The sequence below is a fragment of the Narcine bancroftii genome, chromosome 1, assembly GCF_036971445.1.
Source record: "Narcine bancroftii isolate sNarBan1 chromosome 1, sNarBan1.hap1, whole genome shotgun sequence".
Classification (NCBI taxonomy): domain Eukaryota; kingdom Metazoa; phylum Chordata; class Chondrichthyes; order Torpediniformes; family Narcinidae; genus Narcine; species Narcine bancroftii.
In genome coordinates this window covers 455,218,356-455,243,682 of record NC_091469.1, presented here as the reverse complement: position 1 = coordinate 455,243,682, position 25,327 = coordinate 455,218,356, and the positions used below count along the sequence as shown (strand labels likewise).

At 36.4% G+C, this 25,327-nt stretch overlaps 1 long non-coding RNA gene and 1 other non-coding gene across 2 annotated transcripts; both read right to left on the bottom strand.

Moving 5' to 3' along the window:
* Nucleotides 1-7,975: 7,975 nt before the first annotated feature.
* Nucleotides 7,976-11,005, bottom strand: LOC138753648 (uncharacterized). Its single transcript, XR_011351329.1, has 3 exons — nucleotides 10,853-11,005; nucleotides 8,422-8,472; nucleotides 7,976-8,161 (listed from the first exon to the last, which is right to left on the bottom strand). It is a non-coding gene; the product is annotated as an uncharacterized lncRNA (long non-coding RNA).
* trnan-guu (transfer RNA asparagine (anticodon GUU)) lies at nucleotides 10,825-10,898 on the bottom strand. The gene has a single exon. It is a non-coding gene; the product is annotated as a tRNA-Asn (tRNA).
* Nucleotides 11,006-25,327: the final 14,322 nt, after the last annotated feature.

Genomic DNA, 25,327 nt, shown 5'->3' with positions numbered 1-25,327 from the left:
TTCTTCCATCTCCAAATTTTTCTGAACAATTTTATCTCTCTTATCTCCCTTATCTCCATTTCTTCTTGAAAATCGACTCCCTTCTTCTGTCTCCACTCTCTTTGGAGACCGTGGTGGACTACGTCTTTCTTGAAATTGCGTAATTGACAAAGATTGAGCAAAATCCATAGCCTCCTTAGGATTATCAAAAAATTTAGGTTGATAACCATCTTGAAAAATCTTCAATACTGCTGGATATCTAAATGTTGCTTTATATCCTTTTCTCCATAACACTTCTTTCACAGGATTAAATTCACGCCGTTGAAACATAACTTCTTGACTCAAATCCGGATAAAAGAAAACACGATTATTTTCGACCATCAAGGGGGATTTTCTTTGTTGTGCATTTCTTAGGCTACCACTCTCTGAGTAAAGAAGTTCCCCCTCATGTTACCTCTAAACCTCTGCCCCTTAATTCTTAACTCATGTCCTCTTGTTTTAATCTTTCCTCCTCTTAACGGAAATAGTCTATCCACATCCACTCTGTCTATCCCTTTCATAATCTTAAATACTTCTATCAAATCCCCTCTCAACCTTCTACGCTCCAAAGAATAAAGACCTAATCTGTCCAATCTCTCCCTATACTCTAGATGCTTAAACCCAGGTAACATTCAGTTGCATTTTATGATCCTCCTCAAGACTGATTCAACAAGATTTATAACAAATATGTACATTAAGCTGCAAGGTAAGGAAAATGATGAAACAAGCTATAAACGCAAACAAAAGTGGGAAAAGGACTTAAAAATAAAAATAGAGAATGAAACATGGGAAAAGTTATGTTCTGGAACTATGAAGAATACAATAAACACAAGGTTACGCATGATACAGTATAATTGGTTACACAGGTTATATATATCACTCCTCAAATATTAAAAGAATGGGATCCAACATTATCAGATAGATGTTTTCGCTGTAAAAATGAAATGGGAAAACAATACATGCAATTTGGGCATGTACAAAAGTGAATACGTTTTGGGAAGAACTAAATCAGAATCTAAATAAAATCACAAATAATAGCATACCAAAAAACCCAGAGATCTTTCTTTTAAGTAACATAAGAAGTAAAGAATGAGGCCCCAAATTGAATAAAGCACAAAAAAGATTCATTATGATAGCCTTAGCAGTAGCAAAAAAATTTATAAAGTCAACTTGGAAAATGGAAGAGAATCAGAAAATACACCAATGGTACATGGAAATGAATAAATGTATTCCACTGGAAAAAATAACATATAATTTAAAAAATAAAGTCACATTGTTTGAACAAATTTGGGAACCATACATGGAACATAACAGAGAGGGCTTGCCTCAGAACTCCAGCCCCTAAAATAATAAGATAAAACGATTTGATTTAGTGTGTAAAAGTAGATGACACATATTTCTTGTTTGTTTTTCCCTTGTGGGAAGACATTGTTTTATGCTTTTATTTTTTTGTATATGTTGAATATTTATAGATTTTGGAGGGGGGTGGGAAGGGGAAAGTGGGGGGAAAATGACAGTGTATATTTAATGAGAAACATTTGTACATATTTTGGTTGATATGGCTTACAATGTGAGAAATATTTTTTTTAAAAGACTGACTCAACCAACCTAATTCATCCAATCTATGTGCAAGTAAAGTCCCCTGTCACAAATGCTGTGCCATTTTTCCATGCATCAGGTTGGTTAATTGCTTGTGCCACTGTAGTATTTATTTGCTGGTCTATAGACAACTCCCGCCAGTGATCATTTCTCTTTACCATCCCTAATTTCCACCCAGATTGATTCAGCATTCCACTCTTTAGATCTTTAATTGTCTCTTAATCATTGATTAAGAGTGGCACCACATCTCCCTTACTTGCCTATCCTCTGTACCTGATACAATTGGATAGTTAGATCTGAATCTCAACCACATTTCTCTAATGGGCACCAAATCATATTGATTTGAGCCACAAATTCACTGACCTTGTTTAAAATACTATGGCCATTCAGATAAACTGTTCTAACACTCTTGTCTTTACAGAATCTAATAATCTTTGCGTCTTAAATTTGACTTCTTAATTTCCACTCTCACTTTTCACTTTTCTAACTTTTGCTTTGGCACTTGTATTACTTCCTTCTGTCTTTCTGCATGGATTTCCATCTCCTTGCCATATCCGTTTAACCCCCCCCCCCCCCAAAACAACACTAGCAAACAACCCACCTTGGATATTGATCCCATTCCTGGCCAGGTGTGAACTGTCCAACTTGTACTGGTCCTACCTAATATATCCACATACAGGAGTTTAATCTTACATATTTTATCTTGATTTCCACACTTCATTATCTCAGTCAGTATTTACCCTTTTCCAAATAATTCATGTGAATTTTTAGCTATGTGAGATTCATTTACTGCCACCAATAAAACATTTATATTTTGGCTGTGACAAGCTCTCTATGGCTGCTTTCTGCTGCAGGAAGCATTCCTGAGTGGAAGAAAGCCGCTGATATCTGAATATGTTTAGAAATGCTTATTGCAATTATATGTTCATTTATACTTTCACTGGACATCAGTAGGCTTTATTTTTATGTTCTTGTACCAATTAAATCCATGCTGCTGTGAAATGCTTCTAGCATGGATGATGGACAAAAGATTTTTGTTTAGACTGTGAATGCTGATGGCATCAAATGCTGTGCGAGTTGTTTGAAAAGAATAGCATTAGTTACTATTTAAAGGTAAAATAACAGTTCTAGACAAATTCGGATGACATTCATTCAGTCCTATCACACCACCAGATTAAATTGTTCATTCAAAAAACTTTCCTATTATTCCAATTAAAATTATTTAAATATAAATATGTAAAGGCCTTAGCAGTAAAATTTAAGAATGTTAACAGTAATTGTTTTTTTTTTGTTATTCTATTTTTAAGTGTTAATCGTGAAACTCATGACACATAGAAAAGTTACATTGCTGTGTTTGCAGATTTATGTATGTTTCCATTATTGTTTAAGAAAATGATAACTCTACACAAATAGAATCTGTGAAAGGGATTAGGTATAAAGTTGAACCTTTCCCCAATACTTTAGACTTTTCTTTTAAAAACTTTAAACTCCACACTCAATCACTCAAACTGCACAAGTAGATGCTCAAGGTGAATAAATAGAAGTGCAATAAATGCATAGTCTGTCACATGCATATTTTTCAATCATGGATAATTCAGAAATGAAAATAAATAGCCCAATCCCTGCAGCTGTTCTTCCTACACTGTACCCTTTGGTCTCAGCTCAATTTAAACAGCTCTCAGATATGTCAGTTAGATGGTGGGGGGGGGGGGGGTGGGGGGGGGGAACTGACAATCTGTCAGTGGAATCACAGGGATTTCTTCTTGATCCTAACAACTAATCTACAAAGCAGCATATGGGTCAGAACTATATAGACTTTTAGGCATGAATTATATAAGTAAGTACCAGATTCTACTAAGGTAATAGTGATAGTGAGTTTGGAAATGAACAGCAAATCATTTCAATTGCTTGAATAGAAAGTGCAATGAAGCATTGCGTTTTAAGGCAAATAAAGACACCATGTGAATTGCAATATCGAGAATAAGACAAATTGGCATTTATTGTTTTAAAGCTGTTTATTTGCTTTGTGTGTGAACGTGAAACATAAGCATTGACAACAGATCATTTGATATTTTTATGGTAACAGCAGCTCGGTCCAACAAATGACAGAATGACCCACAGAAGGGATTATTCTATCATTTCAGGAGTGAAATCATTTACTGAGAAAGCTCAGGCGTCACTGATTCACGAAGTTTAGGGGCAAAAAATCACTCTCCGAATTAGACAACAGCAGTCTAAAAAAAACATGAAAGAGAATGATATAAAGATCAAATAAACATTGAAATAAGTATTCAAATGAAAATGCGGAGAAATAGTAAAGCCTTCATTTGAATTCCAAGAAACTGCTTTGATTTGCTCTCCCCTTTCCAATGGATGCTTCAAAGCCCGAAATGTCATGAAAATCCACCAGCCGCGATTGTTGGGGAGAAAATGGTTCTGGGTCCTGAAAAGAAAATGCATGTCCGGCCAAGCTCAGGTGGACGATCAACCCAAGGTGCAAGATCGTGGAAAGAATACACGATATTAGAATACTTGGAAAGAAATCTTTCTCCCTAATCTTTCATTGATGAAGAAGAGAAAGAAAATGGACCAGAAACGAGCGTGGCCCCTCAGTGTAAAATCTGCAATGTTGATCAATAACACATTAAGCGAGTCGTTAAATTGCTTCGTTACAGTTGTCGGCGATGTTCAAATATCACATCGTTGTGTCACTCGTCAGTGTTCAGTTACGAACTGAGTGACTACGAAGCTGCTGAGGCCAAGGGGATAGGATATAGATGAAAGGCTTCTGACCTGAAAGTTCTCCATCCCTTGTTCACCTTTATTCCTTCTCAAATAAGAAGGTTCTTGCTCTAAAGTTAACTTTAAAGACAGAACTTCTCGGCCTGGTCGAATTCAGCCTGAAGGCTCTAGTGGTGCGAAACTGGGTCAAATCGTTGTCAATAAATCTCAGAAAATCGTCTGACTGATCGAATTATTTGTATGGCATCACTGACTCATCGTCGGATCTCTGTCTACTTTATCTGATTATCAGGTGTGAGTTCAACATTGTTTCAGAATTAAGGCTCTTTTCTCAAATTATTAAATGTTTGCTGCGTCTTTTATTCTTGTTCCATTTATTTCTTGCCTCTAAATTAGTTTCAGCGTCGGAACCGTGAAATCGCTGCCCGATCCAAGGCTCGTGTCATCGATGTGTGCGGCCATTCTGGCTGCACCTGGGAGTTTTCGCCAAATCATTTCCTTCCCTATCAGAAGTTCAAATCAGCATCTGGAACTCGGCTTCTCGGGGGAATGACTGAGCGGAAACGCTTTCTGGGAGGTGCCAAGTACAACCTCCCTTCTTGCTGCATTTCATTCTTTCCGCTCGCCGTCCACGTCGTGAGACGCTCTTTCTGGTCCAGCCCGTCCTCTTCGGAGTTAACTTCGGAGTTGATGATGACAGACTGACAAAAAGTCACCGTCTTGCTTCCTGTTCCCCCCCCCCCCCCCCACCCCTCTCTCTCTCTCTCTCTCTCGCTGTCACACACACAGACACACGCTGTCACACACAGGCAGACACACACTGTCTCACACACAGACACACACACACACTGTCTCACACACAGACACACACACACTCAAACACACGCGTTGAAACTCACACACACACTCAAACACACACGCTGTCACACACTCAAACACATACGCTGTCACTCACACACACACTCAAACACACACGCTGTCACACAAACACTCAAACACATACGTTCTCACACACACACACACTCAAACATACGCGTTGTCACTCACACACACTCAAACACACACGCTGTCACACACTCAAACACACGCTGTCACTCACACACACACTCAAACACACGCTGTCACACAAACACATACGTTCTCACACACACACACTCAAACATACGCGTTGTCACTCACACACACTCAAACACACACGCTGTCACACACTCAAACACACGCTGTCACTCACACACACACTCAAACACACGCTGTCACACAAACACATACGTTCTCACACACACACACACACTCAAACATACGCGTTGTCACTCACACACACTCAAACACACACGCTGTCACACACTCAAACACACGCTGTCACTCACACACACACTCAAACACACGCTGTCACACAAACACATACGTTCTCCCACACACACACTCAAACATACGCGTTGTAACTCACACACACTCAAACACACACACTGTCACACACTCAAACACACGCTGTCACTCACACACACACTCAAACACACGCTGTCACTCACACACACACTCAAACATACGCGTTGTCACTCACACACACTCAAACACACACGCTGTCACACACTCAAACACACGCTGTCACTCACACACACACTCGAACACACGCTGTCACACAAACACATACGTTCTCACACACACACTCAAACATACGCGTTGTCACTCACACACACACTCAAACACACGCTGTCACTCACACACACACTCAAACATACGCGTTGTCACTCACACACACTCAAACACACACGCTGTCACACACTTAAACACATACGTTATCACTCACACACACTCAAACACACGCGTTGTCACTCACACACACTCAAACACACGCTGTCACACACTCAAACACATACGCTGTCACTCACACACTCAAACACACGCTGTCATTCGTACACACAATCTTTCTCTCTCTCTCTCTCTCACACACACACACACACACACACTCTCTCACTCTCACTCTCTGAACTGGAAGTCCTTGGATTTCGAAGTGAGCTGAGACGAACGGACTTTTCCGGATGCCCGGTTTGAGCGAAAGAACAACTTCCTTCATTCATCTAAATTGCACCACTTGCATCTATTTGTGCTTCTAACTGGAGTTCTTTCCTCCAAATCGGAGGAAAACGTTTGGAGACACTTACCATTTCGAAGGAAGCCATTGCAAAAACAGATCTCAGGTGAGAATACGAGATCTGTTCGCTGGACACGAAAGGTCTTGTTGAAATGTATCTTGACAAAAATGGGGGTTGAGATAGTTTATCTTAAATATTGAATTGAGTCGTTCAGAATAATTATCAGATAACATCCTAATAATAAGTCGATGAAGATGATTAAAAAGTAAACTTTCAAGGAACACAACCATCTGTAGCATTTAATTGTAGAAAAAATATTTCCAAAAATGGTCTTCAGAGAAGCAGGCCCTTCGCCCAACTTGTGCATGCCGACCTGATTGTCTGCCTAAACTAATCCTATTTGCCTGTGTTTGGTCGACATCTCTCGAAAACTTTCCTACCCTGTTCTCCTATATATTTATACTATAAATATTTATTCTAGGAGTGGAAGCCAAACGAAACTAATTAAAAAAGAAGCTTCAATCTACTAAGCAAACAATAAACTGAGCAATTACTTTAAACTTCTAACAATATCTTGAGTTCCACCTTAACTTCTCGATTGAAAGTCATCTCTGAAAGCAGGTTGATGTGATTTATCCACATACCGTCCTCAATGAGAGACTAACACATAAAAGTTTGTTTTAAAATAGGGTTTGTTTGAGAATAGGCATTTAAAGAACATCAACACTGAAAATCTTGACTTTAAAATAAAAGGAGACAGTAGATGTTGGAAATGCACAGCAGTGGTCTCGTGACCTGGTGTAAAATATAGGTTAATATTGGGAGTGCAGTCTTTCACCAGAATCCCGTTTAATTGAGGCATGTCTGTCACAGTATTTTGACGTCGGTAACAATTTCCTCCAGGATATGTTCTACGTTGTTTTAATGTATAAAATAACACGAAAGCATATGTATTCGCCTACTTTTCCCAGTTTTTGTCACGAATGTGGATCAATTAAAAAGGCGTGCGAAACTTGTTTAAATCTGGAGTAAACCTGACAATGATGTCTTTCCAAGTCTTTGTCACAGTCTCGCTGCTCTAATGTGGATGATAAAATTACGGCCGAACTGTTGTTAAAATAGTTAAATGCGGCGAGAGTTTCAACTTTGATTTATGTTCCCCAATGTTTGAAAAGAGTTGTGAGACTAATTAAGTTAAACCCATCCAAAGAGACGGCAAAGAGAAAGACAACTTCAAGAAACTTTTTCATAACCCGTGAATTGAAGATCTTTGGGTTGGCAATGTTTCTTAACGACAATAGCAGTTTTAAGAGGATACATGCTGTTATAACCGTCTTTTCGACGGTTATATTTTTTATCCCAACGTTATTTTTCCCATCAGATCAACAACTGTCTTAATTGTTGCTTCGTATTTTACCTTCATGAATGTTAATATACACAAATATTGCATGGACATAGCATGTGATGTATGACATTTTAATGCTCTCTAAATTCGACGACAATATCAAAATCTATCATCCCCTGCAGTCGGTTGAAAAGGATCAACTTATTTCACTGATTATATTGTGAAGGTTTCATTTCCATTCTTATGTTAATTCAAGGAACTCCTCTGGTCACCGCACATTTAAGGATTCAGCTGTCCTCACGAGAATTATTTTTTTTGTAAGATTAGGAGATTGAATAGTTCCTTTTCGGCACACAGAAGTTGGCTAAATAAATGAAATGAAATAAAAAGAACTTTTACAAAGTATTAGTTTTCTCGAGGTAATTAGAATAATCACTTTTTTTGTGTTCCCAATCTCAATAAATGTTGCAAATTTAAGACTTTCTACTTAGTAAAGTAACTATTATTTTTTTAAAATATTTGCAAGTAAAGTTCTCTAGAAAGTGTGACATTCAGGAAGGATGTAAGTTCTATAAAATCTTATTTTTGATGAATGTTTGTAAACCAGAAAAATATTCCTCTTACCAGCCATTATTGTTTAGATGATATATTCCTGCATATTTCCTTTGGTTTAATCTAGGATTTAATACATAGGCAAAAGGGTCATGAACTAAACATGCGATATTGCAAAACACGACATAAGACTATTACCTTGTTAAAGATATCTGTAGCTAGATAATCAATGTTTGGGAAGTGTTTTTAAAATTGAGCAGTGCGATGTACTTCCTAATGAGATTAGGATGCAGATTTCTTGTTTTGATTGAAAATCAAGAACTGGTTGAATTAAGATGGCTGGTTTTAGGGTGTCGTACATATTAAACTGTGCGCCCCTTGTTTCTAAAATGGGTATTGCAAAATTTCTGCTCCATCTGGTCAACCCTAGTTATCAATGCATGGGATATAATAAGAAATGGAAAGTAGATTTGAGGCATCAGATCAGCCATGATCTAACTAGACGCCAGGGGAGGCTCAAGGAGCCGTATAACTTGCCTTCCTTCCATTTGATACGTCCTTGTTAAAGGCCAGAATATGAAAAGATTACCCCTTAAATGTATCAGTTATTACTTTTCCGAAAGACTATAGCGAAAAATAAGAGGGTGCTTTATTAAAAAGGTAATTTAGACATTTTTTCATTAAATAGTAGTCCTGTTACAGAGATCAATTTTTGTTAACATAAGTAACAATGCCTTCAGTATTTTTTAATTTTTTCATTAAAAATGACTTTTATTCATTCAAATCAATGCAGTTTGTGCAATACAACGTTTTCTGTGAATGAACCACACACGAATGCAATGCGGATACAAATATCGACCTTTCTGCTACCGCGGCGTCCAAATTTATGGTTGAATAACGCATCTTGATCTCATGATTGTCGCTTTCAATAGGAAATTCACATTATATTATTTTAGATTTAAAATGTGAGTGGGAAAAGGTTTAATAATGAAAACTGATTCCATTAAACAGATCTCGAGTAAAGGAGCTCAGCAACAAAAAGGAAACCCTGTGTTTAGATGGCGCCTATCACTACCTTCCGAGTGTCTGAGAGTGCATTGCAGTTAAGGGAAAATAATGTACTTACTGTAATTGGTTAATGATACAGTTTAGCGCGAGTATTGTTTCGTGGTAATTGGGCTTGTAAAACTTCAATCGGATTTAAGCAAAAATTAAAAATTACACTTTAAAAATTATAATACCAGTGAGAAAGAATAGCACAGCCAACAAAATCAACTCCACTGTCTATCTGTTAACCATTGGTCAGTCAAGCTGTGAAGGCTGCGTTGCCGGAGTAAGGGGGGTGGGGGGGGAGGGGGGTGGAGAACGAATTGCCCTTGTAGGTAGGTGACAACATTCTGCCAATTATTTCAACCGATTGGCTAAGTGTTGCCTAAAAGGACGTGAAATCTTCTAGTAAAGTCTCGTGGACTTCACAAGGACTTTTAAAGCATGCATTTAAGATTTTTACATTCCATAATTTTGTTACTTTGACAGCAAGCAAATAAATGGTGAGAAAGAATGAGATTGTAACTAATGAAATCGACTGAAGTTGATGCAAGATTTGATCAGTAGCTGCTCGGTTCATTGAAAACATCACAGTTTAATTTCCTTTTTGGATTTTTCCTGAATATAACGAGTGAAGAATTGGGCGAAATAAACAACCCTTCCTTCTAATTACACGAGGCACCGTGCTAAGTCATTGTAATTTATTCTTTTCACATGCTGTACACAAGTTAAAATATTCAGGACCCATCGCACCTGATTGAAAACTTAGATTCATAATAAAATCAAAACGCTTTAAGATGAAAGATTCTGAAATCCTTAGCTTTAAAGATCAATCCACCAAGATACCTGTGTATTCACGAGTATTTCTTATGTCGTGTTTTGTGATATCGCGTTTGAACAAGTTTCACTTCTGTATTTTAAGAAGTGTTGATCACAGAGGAGCAATAACCAAGTCCCTGGTTGTGCCGATAATATTTGCTGAATTCCAACGCTCTGTTGAGGTATTAACCACGAGACTTTACTGGAAGATTTCACGTCCCTTTTAGGCAACACTGAGCCAATCGGTTGAAATAATTGGCAGAATGTTGTCACCTACCTACAAGGGCAATTCGTCCCCCCCCCCCCCCACCCCATCCCCCCACACTCCGGCAACGCAGCCTTCACAGCTTGACTGACCAATGGAGAAAAAGATTGGTTTTGTTGGGGTATTTGGTTGCCCACTGTTCATATAAATGTATAAAGTATCCTTTAACTCGGTTGTTGGCTATTATTTCCCGCAATTTTATTTATTAACGGCAGAACAGCGGGAATGGATGTTTTATATAAAAACGCAGTTTCACCCAGCCCGACCGACATCCATGACGGCGCAGTTCATTTCATTTGAGAAAAGAACATTTCAGAGTTTCGGATCTGCAATCCGAAAAAGGTCGTCCCTGGGTGGGCTCGAACCACCAACCTTTCGGTTAACAGCCGAACGCGCTAACCGATTGCGCCACAGAGACAGTCATCCGAAACGTCCCAAACAACGTCTATAGGCGGTCCACGTCTGTCGCCCTCCGCTGATCCGAGGGCACGTTGGGAAAGCATGGGCTTCTTCGGCAAAGTGCTGCGAGCGGACAGTGGTGATCTCCGAGAGGAGAAGGGGAGAGGTGGCAGGCGGCGGAGTGGGGTCCCCAATCCAGCCCGGGGGCGGGGTTTCAAGTGGCATGTCGGAAATCCCAGTGCTTTTCCCTCAGTGCCGCTCATTCGATCCCGGAGGTGACAGAGCGGCACCTGCTGACCGAGCGGATCCCGGGAAGGCAGCGCCCGCCCGGCCCGGGGCCAAACTCCCAGCCCTCCAATGCCCACCGAGTCAAAGGGTTTGCTCCGTGCAACCACGTTTAATGCTATCGAATTAATGCAGCCGGGCTGCTCCATCGCTGGACCCGCCGTCCATCGCCTGGAGGTGGAAATGAACTCATTCCAATCACATGCTCAGCCAATTTGATCGAGAGTTTATTGAGACTGGCTGTAAAATTAAAAGCGAGGAGTTGCTGGGCTGAGGTCAAAGGGATTCAAAGTCTCGCTTGGAAACTATTCACGGGGCAAACCCGGGGGGGACAGGAGCCCGAATGCGTGATTGCCGCAAGGTGAAGATTCCCGAGGGGGCATCGCTCGGTGTCTTAAACCGGGCTCCTCAGAAGTCCCGATGACAGTTTTTCATCCAGACCTTTTCAAGGCATCAAAGTCTTTTCAACACCAGTGGAAATTTAACTAACTTTGAGAGTGTGTGCGAGACAAATGCAAAGTTCTAAAGAAGCTCACGGTGCACAGACTTAATACTGCAAACTGCGCATAAAATGCAGCTGATAAACCAAAATGTGGGGGGGGGGGGGGGTCAATTCGGCGTCAGGTCGGGAAAGTACTCATTTCAAACAGAGAAAAAGAGTCGCCATATTATAATTGAATTTTCTGGCAATTGCATGAACTGTTTCTAATGTTCGTTGTTGCAAGAAAATGCATAAGCTTTGCAAAAAAAAAAGTTGGAATGTTTTGTTTTGATTTTTTGTCAAATACTGCTACAATGACGATTAGGTTTTCAGATCTATTAAAATAATATTCAAAATGATCATTTGCAATATATGTAAATTAATGAGCCAGACTTGTATCAATGTCTTGTTACTAGTGCAGGAGACGGTAGAGATTTCAAACATTGCCAAACTGTGCTTTGAATTATTAGGATTAGCTCGTTATATTTATTCATACAAAAACATATCAAATTCTAATCAACTGACCATGTTTTCCTCATATCAAGTGACAGATTTTGTGATCCTACTTTAAACCTATAATTTTCAGTTGAGCATAGATATAGATTATTATTCTACAATACTTCGTTCAATGGATTTGCTTTCTATTTGATCGCTTTAACCATTTGTATCAGTGGAAATGTACAACCATCCCCCACCCTTTTCAAAAATAACCTTATTAGGGTGCATATCGGTCATGTACTATTGACTCATGTGTTTCAACTCTTTGCATCATCAGTGGATTGAATCTACACCAAGGTATCTCTGCAATACATTTAATTTTGTCTTTATCACCATATCTGAGCTATAGACCAGATGGCGAGCCCAGTGCACAGTCCAATTTTCTGGAAGTAATAATCATGATATAATTCAATAGAGAATAATCATCAAAAGCTGAATGATTGAGTGCATTACATATATTTGAAAGGAACATGCAAAATTAAATTTAGCAGTGCATAAGCACATGTCTGTAGTTTTATATCTATCTTTAAACATTTATTAATATAGCAACTCTGTAAAAGCAATGTAGACATTGGAACCAAAAGCACATTGCCTCCTTATTTCAAAAAAAAGTTAGCAGAACCATGTCTCATTCAGGAAACGATCTGAACTGATTGTCATGTATAAAGATTTTGAATCAAGTATTTTAAAATAAAGGCATTGTGACAAAAAAAGTGTCCATTACATTGAGGACATTACATCACAGCAAATATTACATTACAGCAAAACATTACATCACAACATATCTTCTATAAAGCCATTAAAACTCAATATCCTGATACTGTTTTTTCTGTAAATAATCTATTGAATCTTGCCTAGTTGTTTATACAATTATTATTTATTCAACAACACAATACTTTTTAGACTTGGCTAAGGATCTGGGAAGCTTGTCCAACCATCAGAATCAATGCAAATCAATTGAATTGCAGCTGGCTTGCATTCATACAGCATAGAACTCCATTTGAATTAACCACATGTGGCTGATACAAACTTCTCACATTTCAATGTCCAGGGGCAATAGTGACCCAAAAAAGGGCAATTTTTGTCCATTAAGCATCTCAATGCAAATGTTTTCATCATATAAATGTTTGAGTAACCAAGGAATAATATACACAAATGGTTTAATTAGTATCAGTAATGGTACAGATAGACACTGGTAATATTTCTCATACAAATTAAAGACATTGATGAAATACATTTATAATCAATTCCATTGAAAGTCAATAGTATGTAATAGAAGATTAGTAACTTGCAGTCAATTTAGTATTTTTATAAATATCAGTATATGATTTAATATTTAGTCTACATTTAATCATGAAAATTGACAGCTTTTTAAAATATCATAACAAGATGACTACATGACTGAATTAAAACTGAACATTTTAATACAAGTTCATAATATTGTAGGATAATATTAGCTGAACAAAGAGGTACACAAGAGTTTTGTTTAATAAGTTCACATTCATCTTATTTCGATAGTAAAATCTCATAGAAGAGAAAATGAAACTCACTTAAGTCAGTATTTTTTGTAAAACCTCTTCAAGAACGTTAACCTGGTAACATTTCATTTTTTTATACAACTGAAGTAATATTTTGAAACATGAAGTCACATTACCCTTATGTAATAATTTACTTATCACTTGCAACATTTCACCATCTTGACAGACATTCAATTTTATGGTTCAGAGAACAGCATATATATGATGTGCATATCTGATATTTTTACTTCAGTTGATCATGTAATCCACAGTCAGAACTTAACACAAAGTTCACTAAACACTGCTAATGGAACAAAGTATGATTATGGGTTTTAAACTTCAGAATCTATATGACTTTTTGTTCAAGCCAAGGTAAGAAATTTCAGACTTTTATGTTTAACTTAAGCTCATCTCCACAAAACATAAATCAATTACTCAACATATTTGCTATCTTGTGCCAAATAATTATTACAATTTATTGTGCCAATAAAATAAAATTTGAAAAAAAAAAGGAAAATTCATCAAGATTTATTGACCTTGTACACATTAAAGTGAGGTAACAATTCCAATTTTTTTGGAATGAAACTACCATCCTAATTTAAATTTTACAAATTTTATTTTGCTTCTTTAGACATTCACTTCTAAATTGTTTCTACCATCAAGTCAAACAGCACATTGGAATGACTAATTGAGTTTTCTTTATTATTTTTATGTCTCAATGAAGGTATGTTGGGCTCAAGGGAGTGTTGCTGTGCACTGGGGCTATATAATTTAAAATAAACCAAACCTTCCACTTGTCTAGGATGCAGAATATCTTGTAAAATCCTAACATAACTTTAAATTTCATTTAAGTTTTTATCTGCTTGATCATAATTTAATATAATTTATCTTCAGTCATTGTTTTAGTTAATATTAGCAGAAGTTGGATTTAAAAACAACCTAAAATATCTTGAAAGATAATCAAATAGAATAAAATCACAACAAAGCTAAATTAATCTGATTCAGTTTAAAACTAAAAGTGTATTACTTTTCAAATCTTCCACTGTCAATCATTATAAAAATAAAGTCAATTGGTTTTGAAAATAGTTTGTTGGATCTTTTGTACTTTTGTTCAGTTGAATCAGGGATGCTGTTACTCCAAAACAAAAATTTATGAGGTACAAATGGACGGCTTCTAGGATCAACATTTTTTTGATTTGTGATTTGCTGTTGGTTACTGCTGAGCTTTGATAAGTAAACAGAAAGAGGCCTTTTTAGTTTGGTCATCTAATTGTTCAAAGACACTTGCATCAATACAGCCCAACAGAACAGTCAATAGATCAGTTTGTGGTATATTATTTTAATTTTATATAATGTTAATTTCAGGCATCATTTTTATCATGGAATTAGTAATTTGCAATATTAATTTTATGTACAATAGAAATACAAATGAATTGGGTATTTAAATTTGTTGTTGTCATTGCAATATTGTGCCTGAAGAACTTGAAATCTACTTATCGGACCTTTAACCAGTATGGAATATGAACAAATAATATTGTATGTTCTTATAGAATAAGAATTTTTAAAAATTGTAAACGTAATTGGAATGACAAAGAAAAGAAGTCTGACAAAAGCAAATTCAATTTTATGTTATTCAAATAAAACCTAATTTATTTAATACTTCAACTGAACATCAAACGATCACATTAAATTCACAAAAAAATAGACTGAATCACTTCCATATTTTTGAATCATGCTTAAAAATATAAGATATGGTATTGTAATCTGATATTGTCTGACATTTGTCCTTGTTTTGGGACAAATGATGTATAAACTTTAATCAATAACTTTATATGGCAGCATTAACTTATTGTGACTTTATAATGATATTGAATTGGTCATGGTCTTATGGATTTTGCAAAGGCAGTCATTCAAAATGTTCAAGGATGCTTGGTTCATTTAAAGTTTGCTTCTACAACCAATAGATGCTACATGTTCCAGAATACATTACATGTCTGAATTACCCTATTTTCCTGCCATGAGACTTTAGTAAGAATCTATTAAATTCCTCTATTTATCACAGCATCTGCACACTTTCCTGTTTCATTCCTCTTTATTGTTAATTGCTTTTAATAATACATTTTGTGACATACAGGAATAGTTACTTTTCTTTAAAAGATTTTAAAGAGAAGTACATCACCTGTTATGGTTATGATTTGGTTTATCGAAGATGATTTCAGCAACAAATTGCAAATTCAAGATCAGTTAAAGTAAGTACACTGTAACATTCAGCAGAATGTAATTTCTTTTAGCAGGATGAGAATTATTTTTTCACTCATCATGTAAATTGAGTATATATTTTTCACTAGATATAGTAAACAAGGCTCAGTTAAATTTTATTTGACACATTAAAGATGCATTAGAGAGACTCTTTAGCAAATTTTGTGAAATAATAAAAAGATCACAAGACTCTTGTCTCTTTAAATGATTCATTGAATGCATTTATCAAACTTTTGTACTTGGCTTTCCTGATCTATTATAGATATTTTCTTTGAAAAATATCCTTAATTTTCTTCAGCTTTTCCTAACCTAATTAATATTCTCAGTTGCCTCTTTTTAAAAAGTGGGGTTGAATAATGGAACAAAAAATACAGCTGTTGAGAAACATCCATCATATGTAGAACCAGTGCAAAACATGAAAAGCAGTATGGAAAAAATCAAAAGTGACTGGCAAACTAAAAGTATCTCTGCAAGTCTTCCAACTTGCATTACCAAGTCAATTGCAAATGTCAATCACTGACTATCTTGGAGAATTAGTTCTTGTCATTTTTGATGTAGACAATGTTTATTTTATCATGCTCTTGATTTATGTTGTATATCATAAAATATATATTTTACATGTTTTATTTTTGCCTTCATATATTTCCTATGAAGATATTTAACTGAGAAGTGATTAATTTAATTCACATTGTTTCAACATCAAAGCAAAGTTAATGAATTTTTTAGAGTAAACTTAATTTATTCCAGGCTTTAGTCAGTGTCTTAAAATATTAGTTAGATAATAATATGGCTATCTGTTGAAGAAATTAGTATCAATGAATTGGATGATTATTATATTCACAATAGCATCATCTAATATCAAAATATTAATGCACTGATATTATACAGAGAATCACTATTGTATTTATCATTAACATTTTTAGATATTGTAATGACATTGTAAAATATAATTTCTCATGAATGTAAAAAATTGAAACTGTAAGGAAATTGACAAAATTGTGAGGCATGAATAGCATTTTTGCATCTGAATGAGAAAGTTGTAAAGTTGTCCCAATCCAGAAGTTTGAACATAAAAAACGAGGATAGCCCTTTGATGAAGCAATGGGGGAGTGGTACGTTTTCTGGGATGGTATCTTTTAGATTAATCGTTAAACTAAAATGAGATGTCAATTTTCAGTTAAATGCTCCCAAGACATTTTTTGAGCAGAAGAGCTATAGATTGTGTAGTTGTGAGGCCACATTTTGCACAAATTGTTGCTATATTTCTTAAATTGCAATATTAACCATATTTTAATGATACACCATTAGCTGTAGAGTTTCTTGTGATGTCCTAAAATGAAAAAAATTATATAAATGCATATGAATAACTTATAATCTATATATATGAATAAATGCTTCCATTGAACACTTCTTTTCAAAAGGTAATTATACCAACACCTTAAAGAATTACTTCTCATCACTTCAAAATGAATCCATTAGATTCAAGCAGAGGCTGTGGGACCTAAATATGTTACTCTCAAAGTTTGATTTGAACTTGGAAAACTTGATTAAGGTCCAATTTACAAGTGATGATGTGGGAGTACAAGGCAGTTTAATTCTATATGAGTGTGGAATGAAATCTGGTAGTTCTGAAGAACAGGCCTATTGAAAAGGCTTTTTAATGATCAATTTTGATACAATGACCTATTGATAAAATTCAAAGATATTACCATGGTATTCTGTTTTTTTTAGAAACATTTCTGTTTCTAAGGTATTTAACTAGGGTTTTATTACATCTTCTACAATATAACACAAAAATAAATGTAATTTATTGATAGAAGTATATTATTTTCTGATTGCTTGTCTGGTACAGAGGTGCCAACACTCAGGACAAGAAAAAATTCCAGAGGGTTGTGAACTCAGCCTGCAACATCACGGGCACCTGTCTTCATTCCAACGAGGACATGTACATGTCTTAAGTATGCAGCCTCTATCCTCATGGACCTCACCACCCAGGCCATGCCCTCTTCACTCTGCTACCATTGGAAAAAAGGTACAGGAGACTAAAGATGAGCACTGTGCCATCAGATTCCTGAATAATCAATGAACCAAAAACACTGCCTTACTTTGACTTTTCAAAAAATTTATTTTGTACGGTGGTTTATATAAATGTTTGCACGGTGATGCTGCACAAAACAATGCATTTCATGACATGCGCAAGACAATAAATTCTGATTCTGACTGCTGTTACCCTGGAGATAGTAATGTGAGGTCTGTAATTGAAATTCTGGTGGAGAAATGCTGCAGTCAATCACAGCATGGAAAATATTAAGAGTTCATTCCTCAGGAAATAGTTACAGGATAGATGGAAAATCATAATATGATTGGCATGGTTATAAAATTTATGAAAGTGAATTCGTGTTTGAGAACTCTGTTAGAGTACTTGAGGGTATATGAGGGTATATGAGTCTATGAGGGTATAACTAACATGAAAAATAAAGGAAAGCCAATGAATGTATTTAATTTGGATCTATGTGGGGTGCTGCCTCAAGAAGACAGCAAACATCATGAAGGACCCTCGTCATCCTGGTCACAACCTTTTCTCACTGCTACCTTCAGTAAGAAGGTACTGAAGCCTAAAATCCAACACCTTCAAGTTCAAGAACAGTTTCTATCCAAAAGCTGAAGCTACTCTGGAACCACCTAAGGGACCATCAAAATACTATTTTTATTCTTGCCCTAACTGTAACTTATATTTGTTCATCTATTTGTCCTTTAAATTATCGCAGTATGGAAAGGAATAAATATAATGTATAATGTTGAAGTTGCTGTATGGCTATTTGGCTGCAACAAGTTGGAATGTTGATGCGTATGCATTTTGTACTTGCATGTATGACAATAAACATTGTCATTATCTGTGTCATACGATATTGGTATTTATGTGGTGGGGTATTGAGAGCATTGAGAATAGATGGGTTGTTTTCAGGTTGCTAGGAAAAGAAAACAGATGAACAATTTGGCCTCAGCCAAAGATTTCGCTGAGTGCAGCACATCTAAGTTTGCTGATAAATCAAAACTTGTGGGAAATGAGGCAGTATATTAAGCAAGTTGGCAAGAACAGGGCAGATAACTTTTTTCTAAATGTGGTGATCAATAAGAAAAACAGAAATGTATTACTTCTTAAAGGCAAGACATGCTGGAGCACGTTTGCATAAGAACCTGAATATTCTTGTACATGAATTATTACATTTTAAAATGTAGTTTTGGCAAACAATGAGAACAAATTGAGCTTGTTGAGCTTATGAGAAAAGGTTGGAGCAGTGTAAATAAGTTTGATCTGAAATGAATGAAGTCTTGCTGGAGCACAAATCTGGAGAACTGAATAGAGAAATATTCTTTTATATGTTACTCACTCTTCATGTAACTGAATGAGAGCAGGCTTCGAGGACCAAATGAACACTTCTTGCTCATTCCAGTTCTTATGAAACAAACTGCGTGCAATGATATTCCACTCATCAGCTTATGAGTGATCTGTTCAGCCATTTCCTTGGTGCTCAATTGCTCTCTTCAAAATATTTGTGGGATACCATTTCACAAGCAAAATAGCAATAAATGTGAATGTTGATTGGAAATTTTATATCTTCCAATCCCGTCGTTTCCTTGGGGAACCTCCTATTTCTACTATTCATTATGTCCTAAAAGAACAGACCAATTATCCAAACTGCTGACCATTATGGTTTACTCAACTGTTTGTTGGCCAAACTGGCCAAGCCATCACAGGAAAGCTCTACATTATCTTTGTTGAATTTATCTGGAAAAACTGAATGGCATATTTGGCTCTTTAGAGCATAGATCATAGAACACTACAGCACAGTACATTTCCTTTGGCCCTTGATGTTGTGCCGACTCAAATATCCCTTCCTAAAACAAACTAAACCTCCCCCCACCCTATCCTGTAACCCTCTATTTTTCTTTCATCATGGGTCTAAGAGACTTTTAAATGTCCCCTATGTTTCAGCCTCCACCATCATCCCTGGCAAGGCATTCCAGGAACCCTCAACTCTCTGCATAAAAAAACTTACCCCTGAAATCTCCCCTAAACTTCCCTCCCTTAACTTTGTACTTGTGTCTTCTGGTGTTTGCTGATCCTGTGCTGGGAAACAAGTGCTGGCTATCCACCCTATCTATGCCTCTCATAATCTTGTAGACCTCTATCAAGTCTCCTCTCATCCTTCTACCCTTCGAAGAGAAAAGTCCCAGCTCTGCCAACCTTGCTTCATAAGACTTGTTTCCCAATCCAGGCAACATCCAGGTAAATTTCCTCTGCACCCTTTCCAGAGCCCCCACACCCTTTCTATAATGAGATGACCAGAAATGAACACAATATGCTAAGTGTAGTCTTACCAACTATTTGTAGAGTTGTAACATGACCTCCCTACTCCTGAATTCAATCCCCTATTAATGAAACTCAGCATCCCATAGGCCTTCTTAACTATCCTATCACCCTGTGTGGCAACTTTGAGGGATGTATGGATTTGCAACCTCAAGGTCCTTCTGTTCATCCCTCTGACCATTAACCCTGTGCTCACTCTTATCTGAAATGAACTGTATCTGCTACTTTTCTGCCCAAATCAGCATCCTGTCTATATCCTCTTGTAGCCTTTGAGAACCTTCAGCTCCATCCACAACACCTCAGTCTCAAACTTACTGACCCATCCATCTGCCTCTTCATCCAGGTCATTTATAAAAATGACAAAGAACAGGGGTCCCAGAACAGATCCCTGTGGCACTCCACTAGTCACCGACCTCCAGGCAGAATACTTTCCTTCCACTACTCCTCTCTGCTTTCTTCCAACAAGCCAACATTTTATCCATAGAGCTAACTTTCCATAGATCCCATCTCTCATGACCTTTTGGATGAGTCTCTCGTGGGGGACCTTGTCAAATGCCTTCCTAAAATCCACATTTACCACTGAGCCTTCATCAATTTTAGTTTCTTTGGTTGCACAAAAACATTTTAAAGAATATAAAAAATAAATATGCAGCAGGACATATAAGCACTGCAATCTAGCTAAATAATTAGGCTCATTCAAGATCATTAATACCTGACAGGTCCACAGAGAGCCTTTTGCTGTCTATCATCTGGCCCAACCATGTTTAGGCCAAATTTGGAGTGTTAAGTGCAGTTTTGGTCAGCTAACTACATGAAATATTTCAATAATATTGAAAGAGTGCAGAGAAGATTTACTAGGATATTGCTGAGCTATAGGGAAAGGTCAGGACTTTATTTCCCTGGAACATAGAAGAATGAGAGAAGATTTGATAGAGGTATACAAGATTATGAGGGGTAAAGATAAAATAAATGCAAGCAAGCATTTTCCACTGAGGTTCACTGAGACAAGAACAAGAGGACATGGGTTAAGGGTTAAAGGTGAAATGTTTGAAGGGAACATGAGGGAGAACTTCTTCGTGCAGAGAGTAGTGGGAGTATGGAATGAGTTATCAGCTGAAGAAGTAAACGTGATCTCAATTTTAACACTGAAGAAAAATTTGGATAGGTACTTGGATTGGACCAATTGCAGATCAATGAGACGAGACAGAATAATAGTTTGGCATGGACCAGATGGAGTGAAAGGCCTTTTTCTGTGCTGTGGCATTCTATGGTTCTACCTTGCATGTAAACATGGAAATCCAAAATGAGTTGCAGATTTATTAGCCCCTTTTCTCCAAAGATGGACATGAAGGAGTGGAGGAAAGGGTTCAGGTGCATTACTTCCTTCTTTCAGCTTTATGTCAGGGAGATATTGATCTTGAGTGGCATCTTCATTCATTCACTGTGAAAAAGCTAAATACTGGCTTTTAATAAAGTAAATTACTTTACTTTTAAGTTTAAAATTTGTTGCTTAAAATTATTTTATTGCATTGATCTTTAAACAGTTTAAAATACATTTCATCTAGATCTCTCCATTACAGAAAAGTGACTTTAAAAGGTAGATTCAGTCAAAGCAAATTAAGTCCAACATGATCAAGCCTTTAGGTGTGACATGTCTGGTATTTTCCATGTATTCCTTTTATCCTACTCTAACAGTTCTCTTATATATTTATCTACCACTGAATAAAGATACACCCCTCTATTTATCCAGACAGACTTTGTCTGCATTTCAAAATTCCCAAATAAACGCCTCTGACAGAATAACTAGTCTATACTCAAAATTAGAGTCCTGGTTGAATCTCTCTCTTCCAAGCTCTGGAGATTTGAGACAAATTGTGGTTTCCAATATGTCTGATCATAAAACCTTTTGGTATCCCTCTTGCTTTTGTTTATCTCTGTATACCTTTAAGTACCATTTTCAGATAAGCCAGCACTGACCACAAACTTTAGCTGGTTTTTATTGCTCTGTCCAAGAGAGAAAAAAATCAGAAGACGCCAAATCCAATAATCCCTACTTTTGGATGTGTATCTGATTTTTTTTTCTCTTAACTGGGAAGATACTTTGGTTCTGCTTTTACATTATTAAAACTCAGATTATGTTAAACCTCTTGTAATGGTGATGATATTGTTTATTGTGATATACAATGGATGCATTGAAATTCTTACTTTCTGCCGCTGAACAGGTACTTTGTAAGAAAAAAGCTATAAAATTGCAAAGAAAAGTGACTTAGCAAAAGTTCAGATAGTCATTATGTGGTGTCAAAGCAGGTCCTGAATAGTGTAACAAGGGGCAATTCAAAATAACTGTTGGAAAGAAACTGTTCTTGAAGCTTTAGGTGCTGGTCTTCAGGCCTTACGTCTATAAGATAGCATAGAGAAAAGATTGTGACCAGTGTGATGGGGTCCTTCATGATGTTCACTACCTTCTTGAGGCAGTGCCCTACATAGATGTATTCAATGGATGGGAAGTCAGAACCTGTGATGGATCTGGCTATATTTGTTGCATTCTGGAGCCTTTGCAACCTTGGGTAGTGTTGAATTCCAAAACCAGGTTGTGATGAAACTGGTCAAAATACTTTCTGCAGTGTACCTGCACATGTTTTTTTTAATTTTTAATTTTTTTTTTCATTTTTCACACTATGAACCATATTATCCAAAATACACACAAACATTTCCCTCTTGAGTATACACAGTGTCATTTTCTCCCCTTTTTCTCCCCTCCCTTCCCTCCCTCCTTCCCAACCCCCTCCCCACCCACTCAATGTTCAACATATATGATACATTAAACCCATTAAACAATGTCATCACACAATGAAAATAAACAAGAAAATTGTGTCATCTACTTTTACACACTGGGTCAGTTCATTTCGTCTTCTTCTCATTCTGTCATTTTAAAGGGTGGAGGTCTGCGGTAGGCCCTCTCTATTGTGTTCCATGTATGGTTCCCAAATTTGTTCGAATACTGTGATGTTATTTCTTAAATTATATGTTATTTTTTTCCAATGGAATACATTTATTCATTTCTATGTGCCATTGCTGTACTCTCAGGCTCTCTTCTGATTTCCAGGTTGACATTATACATTTTTTTGCTACAGCTAAGGCTATCATAATAAATCTTTTTTGTGCTTCATCCAAATCAAGGCCTAGTTCTTTATTTCTTATATAACTTAGAAGAAAGATCTCTGGATTCTTTTGGTATGTTGCTTTTTGTGATTTTATTTAATACCTGATTTAGATCTTCCCAAAACTTTTCCACTTTCTCAAATGTTGTTCCCGTTTGCTTCTTACAGAGAAAACATCAATCTGATACTGTTAGGTCCCATTTATTTAACTTTTGGGGCATGGTGTATAGCCTGTGTAACCAATTATATAAAGTGGGAACAAGATCTAAACATAAAGATAAAAAATGAAAAATGGGAAAAGCTATGCTCCGGAACTATGAGAAATGAAATAAAATAAACATGAGGTCACCTGCAGATGTTTGATGACATGCCCAAACTCCTCAGACTCCCTAGCAAGCGAAGGTGTTGGTGTCCCTTCTTTATGTTGTCTTGATGTGCTGGCTCCAGGAGTTATTTTGTAAAATATGAACTCCCAGGAACTTAAAGGTTCCAACTAACTTCACCTCCCAACATCATTAACAGAATGATTAAAGTATATCAAACTTATTTCCTTGCATGTTACTTTTCAAAGAGAGACAATTTACTGATCTTGTAAATTACTTTTGTAATAGTTGAACAGAATGTTTTCTATTTATTAATTTAGTTTGAATTCAAATTTATTTCAGAATTACTACTTTACAGTTAATTTTGCATTGTGCATCCAAGTTTAGTATTTATTATTTTTAGTGAATTCTTTGGTTAAATATTTGTTGAGCCAAGTCCTCAGAATTGAATATATTTTTGTTTTAGATAGGAAAAGAAAATCCTTAATTTAAGTGCATTTTGGCATCCATAATGCAATACTTTATGCTGAAAAAATGTAATACAAATTAAAATTAATGTAATTCACTGTACTCTGAGTGAAAAGGTTCATCTAAAATCAGTCCTGAGTTGCCTATTATTTAGTCTGATGGTACCTTCTAGATTCACCAGCCAATGACAATAAACTGTCAGCATCACCTCTTTCACTGAATTTATGAGACCATCTTCATACTGCAGGATGAAAGCCGACCTAGGTTATTAGAGGCATTAGAAATTAAGAGCAGTCATTATTACAAGTTCTCATCTTTATTTACTGCACTGCCCAAACGTTAATCTGATTTTAGAGCTTCTTTAAACTACTCCAACTGGCATATTTTGTCTCTTGTTATCTCCCTTCAGCCTCTTTTCAATGAAAGAAAATGGGCCCAAATGGTTTCCTCATCCCAGGAAACATCCTTGTAGATTATTTGTGCAATCACTCTAATGCTGTGACATCCTTCCCATCATGTGAAGACCAAAATTGAACATAATCTCCTCTTGAGGCCAGATCAGTTTTATAATGGTCCAGCATTACTTCTCCTTTTTTATACCTCACACCTCTATTGATATATCCCAGAATTCTGCAAGACTTTTAACTACTTTCTCAATCCACTTATAATGGTTTGTGCAACTATACCCTCAGGCTCTCTATTTCAGCATCTCTTTGAGAACAATATCCTTTATTCTATATTCGGTCTTTTAATTCTTCTTGCCAAAATGCATTACTTCACATCTCCACTTCATCTTCCACATGCCTGCCAAGTCCACAGATAAGTTACTGTCCAGCTACAAACCATCACTGTCTTCTTCACCATTTACAATACTGCCAAACGTTGTGTCACCTGAACATTTAGAATTTCTGCTTTTACTTCTAAATTCAGGCCATTAATATTGAAAAGAATTGAAATGGTTCCAAAACCAATCCTGGAATTCATTACCATTCACCTCTTCCAGTCTTAAAAGTCTTAAAAATCACCATAATCCTCTGTTTGTTACTTAACCGGTTTCATCTCCATACCATCAACATTCCTTTTG